Source organism: Dasypus novemcinctus, chromosome X (genome assembly GCF_030445035.2).
Source record: "Dasypus novemcinctus isolate mDasNov1 chromosome X, mDasNov1.1.hap2, whole genome shotgun sequence".
Classification (NCBI taxonomy): domain Eukaryota; kingdom Metazoa; phylum Chordata; class Mammalia; order Cingulata; family Dasypodidae; genus Dasypus; species Dasypus novemcinctus.
Window position 1 is genome coordinate 38389828 of NC_080704.1, and position 12794 is coordinate 38402621.

A 12794-nucleotide genomic window follows, 5' to 3' on the forward strand; every position below is an offset into this window, starting at 1 on the left:
TTCCAATTTTTCTGTTTATAAGATGTTTCAATCTTGCTCTTGTTCCTTAGAAGGTCATGTGTTAGTTTACTCTGGCTGTAAGTGAGAGTTTCCATTTGTCTTTGTTTTTATTCAGTTTTATTATAACATGTCTAGGTTTGGGAACCTTTCATTTATCTTTTTTGTAGTTTGTATATATTCTTGAATCAATGACGTTACGCATTTCCTTACCAGTCATAGTGCTTCAAATACTGCTTATCATTTGATCTTTCCCTTCTCTCCTGGAACTCAATTCCACCTACATTATTTTTGCTATGTTTTACAATCCTCTCTTTTGTGTTTTCCATCTTGCAGTGTGCATATTTAATAGAGACCTCTATTTATATGTATATGTATTTGTTTATGTATATTTGCACATCATCTATGTATAGATATAGATATAGAAACATAGATTTCCCAAGAGGAAAATATAAAGGCATATGTATTGTCTGTAGATATATATGCAAATATATACATATAGGTATAATATATATGCATGTAAGGGTGCTGTGCATGTAGATGTGTAGATAGATATGCAGTAGACAGGTATACTTATAAATAAAGACAAAGATATGTATGTTTATCTATCTATCTATGTATTCAATTACATTCATATAAAAGCTCTCTGCTTAAAGAATAAAGATATTTAATTCTGCTGTTCTGGACCACAGCTGACAAACTCTGTGATTCTAGACAAATCACCTCATAACCCCTTCATACACTGAAGTGTTAAATACTCTTCTATAAAATATGGGTTTGAGCTATATGGCATCTGAAGGTCCCAAATTTAGAGATGTTTTTAATATGATAAAATTGACTTTTTCATGATTTATATTAATTTTAACACATGTATAAATTTCTGTAAATACCACCAAGATCAAGATCTAGAACAGTTATATCACCCCCTAAAACCAAATCATGTTATTCTTTACAATCACATACACATACCCTCCCACCTATGAAAACCTCTAATCTGTTCTATATCACTATAGTTTGTCTTTTGGAGAATGCCATATAATTGGGCTAATACAGTATGTAACATTTTTAGACTATCTTCTTTCACTCACCACGATTTCTTTGAAATTTGTATAAGTTGCTGTGTATATCAGAAGTTTCCCTCTTTTTATTCTTGAGTAGTATTCCTCTAAATGGATGTACCACCATTTTTATATCCATTAATTCACAGAAAAACACTTGGGTTTTTTAAAGATTTTGGCAATAATTCGAGAACTTCTATATCATTCCTGTGCATGTTTTTGTGTGAACAGATTTTAATTTCTGTAGGGTGAACACCCAAGAATAGGATTCTTGGGTCAAATAGAAAGTGTATGTTTAATTCTATAAGAAACTGACAAACTATTTTTCAGAGAAGTTTTATAGTTTTACACTTGGATCTATGCTCCATTTTGAGGTAATATTTGCCCCATTTAATGTTCATGTCAAGGTCATGTTTTTGTATATGGATGTCCAATTGCTCTAGCACTGTATATTGAATTGCTTTTCTATCTTTCTCAAAAATCAATTGAGTATATCTATGTATGTCTATTTTTGGACTCTCACCCTCTACTCTGTTCCATTTATCTATGTGATTAACCTTTCACCAGTTCTACACTCTCTTGGTTAATGTACTTTTATAGTAGTTTTTACATTGAGTAATGTAATTATCACCACCAATTCAGAGGTAATTTCAAATTCTGATCTTCTTCCCTGGTCCCAACTCAGATAGCTGCCCTGTTCATTTGGTCCAAGTTTTATAGGTATAAACTATATGCAGTGAGAGAAATACAATGGAATGTGTTTATTCCATTTTATCCAGAACTGGAAGTTCTGAGGGTCTCTTTTATTTCAGGCATTCTATGATTCTCCCTCGGCTTTTTCCATTTTCTCTCTATCGTACTTTTTTTTCATGAACTTTCTCTTCCAGTTTCTCCATATTTTTGGAAGAAAAGGACTCTGAGATACAGTCTGTTAGTGCAATTGGACATAGATAAGGAATGGGACACAAAGTGTAATGTTGAAATGACTTGTAGAATCTCATAGAGAAGAGGGAAGGTCTGGGAAAACATTTTAAATATAATAACACCATAATAGAAAGATCTTTGATTCTTACTTTGAAATTTTTATTAGTATTTTTGGTCTAGGTGGGCAGCTCATTAAAATTTATCAGTGAGAAAGAATTCACACATTGAAAATCTTAGCTCATATAACAAACCATAGTATAGTCTTGTGGATGCTTATAGCTATAAACAGGTTAGTAATTTAAAACAATGTGCATAGTATATATTCAACAAAGAGATATGGTTTAGTGTTCGCTTCAGCAGTACATATACTAAAATTGAAATGATACAGAGAAGATTAGCATGGCCCCTGCGCAAGGATGACACACAAATTCACGAAGCATTCCATATTTTTAGATATATCTAGGGGATTTGAATCTCTAGACTGACAATATGATAGCCAGGCCCTGAGCCTCAACAAACTTCAGCTCCTACACTCTGATTTATTGGACTTACCCCACTCAGCTAACATGGAGTTGAAGAATGTCAACACCACATCATGGAGCCTAGAGTGCCTACAACTGAAAGCAGGAGGATTGCATCCAGTATCCATGTGGAATCTAAGCCCCCTCTTGACATAGATGTGGAATGGACACAACCAAACCAAGGTCCACAGGAAGGAGGAATACAGTAAGGATGAGAGTGGACTTAATGATATTCTATTCATGAACTATTGTGGTTAATAATCGAGAAAATGTGGCATTGATGTGGAAAAAGTGGCCATGGTGGCTGCTGGGTGCGGGGAATGGGAGGAAGAGATGAGATGTGGAGGCATTTTTGGGACTTGGAGTTGTCCTGAGTGGTGCTGCAGGGACAATTTCCAAATATTGTATGTCCTCCCATGGCCCACTGGATGGAACGTGGGAGAGTGTGGGCTATGGTGTGGACCACAGGCCATGGGGTGCAGCGATGCCCAGAGATGTACTCACCAGATGCAATGGATGTGTCATGATGATGGGGGAGAGGGTTACTGTGGGGGGGGGAGTGGTGGGGTGGGAGCGGTGGGGGTGAATGGGGACCTCATAGTTTTTGAATGTAATATTTTTTAAAAAATGAATAAATAAAATTTAAAAAATCATTTAAAAAAAGAGATATGGTTTAGGCCTCATTATGTAATAGAGGTTTCTCATAGAAGATTAAGTGAAAGAAGGTGAGTAATAATCTTTAAAAAGTTTTAATAATGGTAAATTTTTAGCTCTATGTTAAATTTCCCTTCTGATGTTTTGTAATCAACACAAAAATATTATTTAATGAGATATGTTAATGCATTTTATTTTCATCATAAAGTCCGTAAATGAAGGAAACACTAAGTTGAAATGAATTCTACAAATGCACATTAAAAAAGCTAGTAAAGCCTAGCCCCATCGGATTTTGCATTTAAATAGAAATTCTTATATTAAAAAAACCCAACATTATAAAAGCATTTTAAAGGCACTGGGTGTGAAGGTAAGCCTGAAAGAACTCCATTAGTACTATAGCAAGAATATTGCATATGTCTAAAAGCACATTAAAATGATAATGAAAATGAGGTCCATGTTTAATAAAGTATTTATATTTCAACATCCTGGTCATCATCACCAGAAAACAATAAATGAATATTTTACATTCTTCTATTTTAAACTTGAAGAGTCTATGGTGGTATTTTCAATTACTTTTGGCAAATTTCCCTCCTGCTTATTCTTGAAATCTTTGAAAAAAATATTCTTGAAGGAATTTTTCTGAGTGAGTTTGTGTTTGTGTAGATGTCAATAAAAGCATTTAGTATATTGATGCACTTTAATTGACTAATGATGATTTTGAGCAACTCTGATCCTTTGCCAAATATACCAATATGATTTATAAATGTGACATGTATCTAAAAATCATATGGTTGCTGTGATCAGTGTCTTCCTCACAGTTTTCAGCATTTTTATGATATTCCAGGCAAGATGTCCATCTCCCAGGACATTCAAATTGAGAAGGAATTAGTAAGCTAAAAATTCTGATTAGCTCAATGCAATAATTTAATAATTTTTGACAGCATCAATGCAACATAATAAACTTCTGGTATTTATATAATATTTCCTGGTTTTATGAAGATAATACAACCTAAACTCCAGGAAGGAGGTTTTCCAAAAAATTACTCATTTTCTGAAACAAAATACTTTTAATTCTAATGCTTTCAATAACTATAAGCTTCCAGTGGAAGGGAATAGCAGAGTTGCTAAGTCACATAGTATAGAAACCTGAAAGGACCTATAAAACTGGCAGATGAAGGTGTAAAGAGGGGACTCATGTTCTTCCTCTTATCTATCCTCCATGTTACTTCGTGAGACTGTATTTTTTCACGCTGGGAAATAAGAGAAACATTAAGGAAGACATATTTACGGTCAATTTCCATCTTGATTGACAAATGTACTTATTATTTTGAGGACATCTCACTGTGACTAGAATCCTATCAAAAAAAAAAGGCAGGCAAGATAGCAGATGCAATGTATACATTTTATACAGTACAAATAAATAAGCAATGGAGAAAATCCTTTGAAAATTGACATGATGAACAAATAGATGGTTCTTTGGAACAGCAGTCATATACCAAACTGCAGTCTTTTAAAAGATAATTTTAGAGTAAATGAATTTGGAGTGGGTTTGTCAAATTATCTTAATAAGAGCAGAAAAATATTCCTTTCAAGAAGCTGAATTTAACGTGCAACTTTAATATTTTTACAAATGTCCACTAATTTATGCTTCATTTACAATGCCAATGTGTGGCATTTTCCAAGTAGTATGAAAGACTACTGTATTCAATCCAATTCAACAGTATTCATTGAACCACTTATGTATTCAAGGCACTATAAGGAATACAAAAGAGATAATGAAAACTGCCCCAGCCCTCAAGGAACTTTTAAACTACTGGGTATGACACATGGCACCATTAAATAAGTAATTAACTGCTAAAACAACTGGTGCAGAGAGTGGGTACAGTAGAATTTCAGACTAGAGAGAAATAAAAAAGACTGATCAGGAAGTCTTCATGAAAGAGGACAGTATTTTTCTTGTCACTAATATAAATTTTAAAACAACTATATTTAACCAACATATTTTATCACCATCTACATGTGAAAGCCTCTGCCATACAGTGCTGGACATATAACAATTATTGCATCCCATCCTCAAAGATTTTATAGTCCAGGGATATAATAAGACAAGTTCACAAATACCTGTGATACAATACATAATATTATATGTTGCAAATGAAAAAATATGTATCTATTAAACATATTACCACGTTAAGAGATGTGATTTATGACATATAAGTGTATAGATTCTGAAAGACGATGTAGCATTTGAAATGTTGTTCAAAGGAAAGGTTAGGATTTTAGTCGTATGAAGCAGAGAGAAGTAGCTCTGCCAGTAGCAAACAATGGGAACAAAGCTCTGGAGGCATGAAAAGCACAGGGCCTATTTGGTATACAGAAAACAGTGGGAGACAAATGTACAAAATGGAATGGAGTGTCCTACTGAGCACGGGTCTGAAAGTCAGGTTGAAGCACTCTTCTTAGTTCTCTAGTAGTGAGGAGTCACTGAAGGTTTAAGTAAGGGAATAACTTGATTAGTGCTGTGATTTATAAAGATCATAGGGGCAGAAAGTTTTAAGGATGAAATGCAAAGGGGAATATGCTAGAAATAGGGGGGATAAGTAGCTTTAGCAATCATGAATCCAGGAAAGAAAATATGACAACCTAAATTAATGTGATATGGTAAGAATGGAGAAAACAATAAAGGACTATTTAGATAAAGGAGTTGCCGACTTCAGATATTTAAGCCTCTTATAATATGCAGAATGTCTCAAAGTGAAGAAAAGAAATGCTATCTTTTTTTTTTTTTAATTTTTTTATTTTTTATTGACTTTGTAATATTACATTAAAAATATATATGTGAGGTCCCATTCAACCCCACCCCCCCACCCCCCCTCTCCCCCCCCCCAACAACACTCGTTCCCATCATCATGACACATCCATTGGATTTGGTAAGTACATCTTTGGGCACCTCTGCACCTCATATACATTGGTTCACATCATGGCCCATACTCTCCTCTATTCCATCATGTAGGCCCTGTGAGGATTTACAATGTCCGGTGATTACCTCTGAAGCACCATCCAGGGCAGCTCCATGTCCTGAAGACGCCTCCACCTCTCATCTCTTCCTGCCTTTCCCCATACCCTTTGTCCATTATGTCCACTTTTCCCAATCCAATGCCACCTCTTCTATGTGGACACTGGATTGGTTGTGTCCATTGCACCTTTATGTCAAGAGGAGGCTCAGATTCCACCTGGATGCTGGATGCAATCCTCCCATTTTCAGTTGTAATCACTCTAGGCTCCATGGTGTGGTGGTTGTCCTTCTTCACCTCCATCTTAGCTGAGTGTGGTAAGTCCAATAAATCAGATTGTAGGTGCTGGAGTCTGTTGAGGCTCAGGATCTGGCTATCACATTGTCAGTCCAGAGATTCAAATCCCCTAAATATATCTTAAACCCCAACATTAACTGCACCTCCAGCACATTAGCATGAAAGTCTTATGAAGGGAGATCCCATCTGAGTCCAGATTCATCACACATAAACACCATTTCCAAAGAGGGGCCATCTGCCCCGGTAGTCAACCCCATCGGCCATGACCATAACTCCCATGGGTCTCCTTAGCCCTCAAAGGAACCAATATCTGGGGGTTGTATCTGCTTTATCTGTCTCTCTGACTCTGCTCAGTTGTGCATGAGGGCAAACCTTCTGCCAGCCTCCAGACTCTTTTTTAGAAACTCGTAGCCATATAAACTCATTTCTCCTTTCCATTTCCCCCTTACTTTAGGTCAAACAGCATTTTAAAGTCATGGTATTTTATGTAGACATGGATATTCTGCTGATCCGCATTGAACCTTCCGTATAAGGTCATTTTCCAGTTGCATCATCAGTTGGTAGTTGATAGTGGTCCCTCGTTGCCAGGGAGGCTCATCCCCGGGTGTCATGTCCCACGCTGGGGGGAAGGCATTGCATTTACATGCTGAGTTTGGCTTCGAGACTGGCCACATTTGAGTAACATGAAGGCTGACAGAAGGAAATTCCCAGGCACAAAGTTGCTCTAGGCCTTGTTATTATTTTGGGTTTATCAGCTCACAAGCATAGTCATTAGTATCAGGGGCTCACTGTTGAACCCTCACTCCCTCCCGGTCCCCACCACTGTACCTGGGAGACTGTCGCTGCTCACCTAGGGACCACGACAGAGCACCACTGGCCAGGAACCCAGTACCCCCCCTACTGTGGTTTTTAATTGTTGCCACTATGAGTATATCCAAACATTACCATGCACCCTGGACATATGTTCTGTACAGCTCCCTGTCAGTCATATATCATCTGTCATTGGTATCCCATACCAGTATCCTTCCATTGCCATTGTTGAAACACTCTGTGATCCAGAACTCCCCGAAATTTGAAGCCCAATATAATGTCATGGTCCCTTACTAGGGAATGGCATATAGCGATGAGTTTAAAGGATAGATAAAGAACTTGGATAAAGTTAGATAAAGAACTTAGATAAAGAATGTTGACTTGAAAAAATTCCACATCCTATTTCCCCCCCCCCCCCTAATTATTCAGCTTTTCTTCACAGGAGTCCTAGACCACAGCAATGTATATATATAATATACAGCACTCCCACACATCCACCAGAAAACCTTTTCCCTTCCACAGTGATACTCTTACGCCCTATTCATATCATATTTACTTAAAGTGATGTACAGAGTCTGAGACATTAGCTTTCTAACAAGGTGACATCTGTGTTTACATTATGGTGCATACTTTAGGATACACAGTTCTTTACATTTTTAGTTATCCTATGTTTTACATTATGGTTTACATTATCAGTCTGTCATCTCCTCTATGTTATGGTGTAATATTACATGTTTTATATCCATCCTTGTGTACTCTCAAGAAACTCCTCTCTTACCCCCCATTTACTTTGGTTCCACACATTTAACGTCCATTTTCCCTTCCACCTTGGTGCCCTCAGTGATAGCCAACCTCCGTTTCCTGAGGAGCCACTTCCAGAGATAGATGGAATAGTGTTCAGGGCCTAACTTGCTCAACTGCCCCAATGCCCTGGGAGCCACCCTTTCTCTCGAGGGATACAGTTCCCTCTATTGGATGGCATTAGTCCTCCCCAGGATGTGGGTCCACCCCCACTCTCACTACTTGGGTTTCTACCCCATGGTGTCACCCACTCTGGCAGAATGAGCATTTAGACATTCCCCAGGAGCCCGTCCTGCATCAGACCCTCCCCTCCGAGCATTCTAAACAGGTAACCCTCTTTATTATATTTTGATATGATTTTCTCAGCATTTTACTCTCCACCAACACCTGACCCTCTCCTGGTTCGTATGCTACCCCTCCCTCCCCCCACTTTTGGGCAACGTTACCCACCCGTCCCTCCCCAGCCACCCTCAAACCCGCAAAGCCCCAAGCAAAGGCAACCCCTTGCCCCCCTTTTATCTCTTCTTTGTGTTCATACTTACCACCATCTCGTCTTAAATTCCACCCCTGCAGACATCGGCTCATATCCTTCCTCCACCCTCCGATTTCCTGCAAGCCTATCGTTCAGTCTCTTGCTATCTAGGGCAGCTTGTTTATTTCATATCATTGAGGTCATGTAGTATTTGTCCTTCAATGTCTGGGTTGCTTCACTCAACATAAGGTTCTCAAGATTCATCCATGTTATCACATGTGTTTGTAGTGTGTTTGTTCTTACAGCCGAGTAGTATTCCATTGTGTGTATATACCACATTTTATTGATCCACTCGTCTGTTGATGGGCATTTGGGTTGGTTCCAACTTTTGGCAATAGTGAACAATGCTGCTATGAACATTGGTGTACATATATTGGTTTGTGTTCTTGTTTTCAGTTCTGCTGGGTATATTCCCAGCAGTGGTATTGCTGGGTCATATGGCAAATCTATGGCTAGTTTTTTGAGAAACCGCCATACTGTTCTCCAGAATGGTTGGATCCTTCTGCAAGGAAATGCTATCTTTGAGTATAACATAATGAGTTTATTTTGGTTGTTTTAAGTTTGATGAAATATTCTTGTAAATATGAAATATGCTATCATCTACACATTGGTCTGTATTTTTTACTACCTACAAGATATCTCTCGATTGGATGTTCAAAATTTTGTATATGCATTGATTCTAAATCATTGTAAAACTTCATACTCAGATCATGTAGAATTATTTAAATCATACCTTAGTGTTTTGCTACCAGCAGACATTTAAAGAAGAGGAAACCTTATTTATTTATGAATGTTGCTGTCATTGTGACATTACTTAGGGATATATACAACAAAGTCTTCTAAGCACAGGGTAAAGTGTTGATTGTCGTTGTTTGAATGATTATCTGTATATCTTTCAACTACTGGCCACTCAAAACTTATGAACATATGTTGCAGATTTGCAAGTCATTTATAATAATACCCATTAGACATTTATAATTTGTACACATTATTGTTCTTTTCACAATAACTTATTGGTATAATACAATTACAATCAAAACACCAATGGGGTGAATGAAAAAGGAGAAAAAGGGAAAATAAATTTTCTGGTTTGAAATGTCAAAGAAATGAAAAGAACAAAGGGTTCTAAAACGTGTTGGGGAAAAAATCATGGGAAATTATTAGATAAAATTTAAAAATTTAGAAGATAAACTTCTCTATCAGATACCAATATAATAAAAACAACATACTAGCTTAAAAGTAGAATGATATTGGTAAGAGAATAAATGGAGATATTAATGCACCAACAAAGGTAGAAGAGGAAGAGTCTCTGTATAATTAAGACTTTAATAAATGATAATGCTTGTGTCACAAGATCCCTGAAAATATAAAAGCCATAATAGGATTACTGATAAAATGTTTGGGGACAGTGATAAGATTTTTATTTCAATAAATATTGAAATACATTTCAGATGAAATATTAAAAAATGATCTGTAAAAATATTTTTTCAAAGTATAACAAGGTGAGGAATAAAACTCAGCTTAAAAGTAATGGAAAACTCATGGGAAGCAGACTTGGCACAGTGGATAGGGCGTCCGCCTACCACATGGGAGGTCTGCAGTTCAAACACCAGGCCTCCTTGACCCGTGTGTAGCTGGCCCATGTGCAGTGCTGATGCATGCAAGGAGTGCCCTACTCCATGTGGAGTTGGCCCATGTGCAGCACTGATGTGCGCAAGGAGTACCCTGCCACGCAGGGGTGTCCCCCGCTAGGGGAGTCCCACGTGCAAGGAGTGCACCCCGTAAGGAGAGCCACCCAGCACAAAAGAAAGTGCAGCCTGCCCAGGAATGGTGCCACCCACACGGAGAGCTGATACAGCAAGATGATGAAACAAAACGAAACACAGTTTCCCATGCCACTGACAACAACAAACGTGGACAAAGAAGACGCAGCAAATTGACACAGAGAACAGACAACCGGGACGGGGAGAGAAATAAATCTTGAAAAAAAAAAGTAATGGAAAAATCACACAAAAAAGAAAATTGATAATATCTTAGTATCCTAGGATGGCCATGACAAAGAACCATAACTGGAAGGCTTAAAGCAACAGAAATTTATCATTCACAGTTTTGGCAGCTGGAAGTCAGAAATCTGTAGAGGAGAATTCTTCCTCGCCTTTCCCTAGCTTCTGGTGGTTTTCTGGAAGTTCTTGTACTTCAATTTGTTTCTCAGTCATCACATAACATGTATTTCTCTCGATATGTCCAGTTCTCCCTTTTTTATAAGGAATTTGATTGGATTAAGGGCCCACCCTACACCAGTATGATGATGTTTTAACTTGCCTAAGTCCATTTCATCACCTATTTCCAAATAAGGTCACATTCTGGAAAACTTCAACATATATTGGAGAGATGTAATTAAACCCATAACAATAAATGTGTAGAGATGGAAATGAAAACTGGGCAAGATGAAGCAAATTTAAAAATGAAATATGGCTGAATAAACACACACATAATGTCTAAATATATATGAAAGCACTTTGCTCCTCTTTTGTAGGTATGGCTGAAATAAGGGTATTGGATGGAATTTTTAATCAAATCAACTAACAATCCAGGTCATCACCAACAGCCAGTAGTGCCATGGAATAATAACACCTATTCCTATTACAAAAAATATTTACTTGAGGAGAAATTGAAACTAAAGTTCTCTGATCTGACAGATGTTAGTTTGGGGATAGATTTTGGTGAGAGAATTTTTCATTAAAATTTACACACCAAATGGTGTCATGGTCCGATCTGTTTCCCCACTCAGCATTCCTGGAGCCAATGATGTAGTACCAGAAAGGAAACTAGAAATTTTACCTTTGGAAAAACGGAATGACCCAGGAAAAAGGCCTATCAATGGGGAATCCCTTGTGTTACAGTAAAACATCCTACCCACTAAGCACCATTCACATGTTTAAGACTTAAATTGCTTTTCAATGCCTCATTCTTTTAAAGTTTCAAATATTTTTAGGAAAGAATTCAACATGTATGCAAAGGCAGAACTATCTGGAGGAAAAAAGAAAAGAAAAGAAAGAAAATGCATGTGGAACTTAAGATAGGGAATCAACAGATGGATCTGGAACCTGGCAAGAAATCCACATGGACATCAAAACTGCCAAGATGGCTGCTGGAAGACCCTCCCCAAGATTCTGCCATTCAGAACAAGATTTCTTCTGGAAGTCAGGAGAAGCCCCAGATATGCCCCAAGGACTTTATCATTGGACCCTCACAGGGGATTGATTAATGGGGTAATCAATCAAAACAGCAAACAGCTCAAACTCCACCCCTGCTATTAGCAAAGGGGTACAATAATAGTTCAAAAAGCAGGTGCAAGGCCTGAACTCAATCTCTCACCTTGAACTCCAATTCTGGTTGCCTTCTCTCCTTCTTGGATCACTACACAAGGATACCTGGGGATTTATAATCTATAATGGGAAACCACAGTCTGCAAACCAGCCCTCTCTTTATCATTTTTCAGCCCTTCCTCTTCACCGGGGACTGTGGTCTGTTATTTTCTGCCATTTCTCTTCCCTCCCTCCCTTAATAAATTCTTGGCCTAACTCACTCAACATGCTCTTAAAATTCATTTCTGCAGCAAAATCAAGAACCTAGACAAAATCTGGTAACAAAACAGTGGCTGTCAACTGGGAGTAATTTTGTTCCCTGGGAATATTTGGCAATATCTAGAGACATTTTTGATGTCATAACTAGGGAGGTGGTACTGGCCTCTGGTGGATAGAGGCCAGAGATGTTGCTAAAATCTACAACTAACTTCCCCCAACAAATATATATCCAACCTCAAAGGTCATTAGGGTCATAGCTGAGAAATCCTGAGGTAGAAGAAACTAAAATAATAATAACAAATATAAATTTCCCCAAAAACAGGAGGACATAATATAACAGTGAAATAACAATAGAAAACCATTGAAAAGGGAGAATTTGGTGAAATAATTCTGAGTTTAAGAAATGATGGAATTTTAAAAAATAATAGAAAGGTTTAGGGAAATAACTCAACAATTAAAACAAGGCAAAAAAATGGACAAAAGAATTTAAATGTTATGAAATTTATAGTTTTAACCACAGAAGGCCAAAATAGGAAAATGGGAGTTTTAGAGAGAGGATAAAATAGAAAATGAAGGAGAGATCATTTTTAAGTGTTCAG

General features: G+C 37.4%; 1 non-coding gene across 1 annotated transcript; it reads left to right on the forward strand.

The window, feature by feature from the left end:
- Positions 1 to 2323: 2323 nt before the first annotated feature.
- On the forward strand, positions 2324 to 2430 carry LOC111767311 (U6 spliceosomal RNA). Its single transcript, XR_002799164.1, has one exon. It is a non-coding gene; the product is annotated as a U6 spliceosomal RNA (small nuclear RNA).
- The last annotated feature ends 10364 nt before the right edge of the window (positions 2431 to 12794 follow it).